This window comes from Tupaia chinensis, unplaced genomic scaffold, assembly GCF_000334495.1.
Source record: "Tupaia chinensis unplaced genomic scaffold, TupChi_1.0 Scaffold140301_1, whole genome shotgun sequence".
Lineage (NCBI taxonomy): Eukaryota > Metazoa > Chordata > Mammalia > Scandentia > Tupaiidae > Tupaia > Tupaia belangeri.
This window is the reverse complement of record NW_006200179.1, coordinates 1960990-1963376: the sequence shown is the minus strand read 5'-3', so window position 1 is coordinate 1963376 and position 2387 is coordinate 1960990. Positions and strand designations below refer to the sequence as shown.

The 2387-nt window shown below is 33.1% G+C and overlaps 1 pseudogene; it reads left to right on the top strand.

Moving 5' to 3' along the window:
• Positions 1 to 1134: 1134 nt before the first annotated feature.
• On the top strand, positions 1135 to 1287 carry LOC114004795 (uncharacterized; annotated as a pseudogene).
• The last annotated feature ends 1100 nt before the right edge of the window (positions 1288 to 2387 follow it).

Genomic DNA, 2387 nt, shown 5'->3' with positions numbered 1-2387 from the left:
TGATTCTGCCTATAAAACTTAACAAAGTGGCAATTAGGTATTTCTATACTCTCTTCTAGAAATACAGGAACTGACTCAAAGAATGTTATCACTTTTCTAATTAAAGTAGGTGTTATTTTAGAAAGAAAAATCACCACACATGCTATTAAAAATGAGTTCAATATTGATTTCTTTTTTTCTTTCAGTGTGTTGAGAATGTATTCTATATGATTTTTGTGTGTGACTACCCCTTAATGAGGAACTTTATGTAATTTGTGTATATCTCTTACATTCAATAGTTTTTAATTGACATAGATCATTTAAGAAATCTCAATATTGCAATAATGACAGAGATAAAATAGCCATAGCACAAAAACAGCAATTATGTCAACAGTCCTTAAAATAAGTAAAACTTAAATTATGACTAATGATACTGGCAAGTGTGTTTCTGGTTATTTTTTAAATAATTGAATGGGTTTCTTACATATTCTGATTTTAGTTTAAAAAGAACTGGTGACATTACTGTGCTATATGTCATAGGTACACAGGAGGATTACAGAACATTAAGTTCTTATACTTTTAATTCAGCTAATATTAAAAATTATGGTACAGGTTCTGCAGAATGTGTAGTGGTTAAGGCACTAGACTCCCACATGATCAACAATGGTTCAATTCCTGGACATGGCAGTTTGAAACTCATGCCAGGTATGTGTCCATGTGTGCCCAAAATCCCTAAAGTGGAGTGGAGGATAAGGGGTTGCAGCATTTCCATCCTCCCAGGGGGTTATTTCTTGCTTTTTTGTCTCTGGGGAGTGCACATGCCCTATAGAAAATTCTCTCTCTAGAAAAAATTATGCTACTAATATGGCATTATGCTAATTGACTTCAGAAAAGTGCTTAGAAATTAGTTAACTTGTGAGCCTAGGAGTACTTTTTTTCAGGAAGTTTATTTATATATATACACACACACATACATATATAATCTACATATGTAGATATCTATATCCATATATCTATATATGTAGATTATATATGTAGATATATGTATATGTATATGTGTATATATATGTAGATATATATATATATTCTTCCTACTTTTAATTTATTCAATTTTTTTTTCAAATACAATGCATTCCAATGATTCAAAGCAAAATCATGCTTACCTGGCAGGGGAGATACCATGATCATGAAGGTGATTTTCACACATGAAGCTTATCCATTGCACTCAGGAGGTGCTGACCTCTGTGATTTCCCCAAATGTGGTAAACTCAACTGCACGATTTGTGATAGTTGGGGAACTTCCTCCTGAAAGAAACAAAAACAAAAGCAAATAAATGAAAAAAATCAAAAAGCACATTAAAAAGTGCATAGCAAGAATTTCCCTGCTATTGTCTTGTTCATCCTCCATTTTACCATACTTGTGCCTCAAAATAACTGCTGCTAGTAGCTTTTATGTCTTTTTCTAGAACATTAATCGATGTATAAACATAAATAAATAAATAATTTTCCAGTATTTTATTTTTACCTAAATAACATCACACATACTGTTCTGTACTTAACTAATTTAATCATGTATTTTGGCGATATTAATGTAATAGTTAATAAAAATATTTCCTCAAATGCTTATATCACTGTTAATAAAAATAGTTTACGCATTTGGGTTGTTTCAATCTTAGTCTATTACAATGAACTGAATAAAATTGAAAATAGGTTTTTAGCTATTAATATCATAAGGATAAATTTCTAGATGTGAAATTGCTCCATCGAAGCATATATGTTTTTAATATTATTAATTTGTTTTTTTTTTTTTTTAGATTTTGTTTTATTTTGCTTTGTTATAGGGAATATGCATTCACCAGAGAGACAGACAGAGATGCAGAAAGACGGAAATCATCCCCTAGGGGGATGACCATGCCACAATCTCCTGTCCTTCATTCTTCTCTTGAGAGTTTAGGCACACATGCACATGGCGCCTGGCATGAGTTTTAAGTCTCCAGGTCTGGAACTTGAAACGCTGTTGATACATGCGAGTCCAGCAACATAACCATTACACTATCTGCTGGTGCCTTAATTTTCTAATATTAGCAATCAAATCTTCATATGATTTGTACCAGTTAAAAATTTTAATACTCTGAGGGGTGTCCGGCATAGGACGTGCATGAAAGGCATGGAGGCCTCTGTCTTCTGTTCACCTTCGCCGCCTTCCTCGAGATAACCCACCCACGCCGAGGCTGGACCCCGGCAAATAGCAATGCGAGTGCTTGTTTCCATAATGCCTCATTAATAGAGCATATTGTCATATTTAGAAATGTATTTCTCTCTCATCTTTTCTATCATGCCTTACTCTCTGTCTCTGTCTCTTTACTGAAAATTTTAAGTGATGATTTGGATGAGTATAAAGTCTCTGA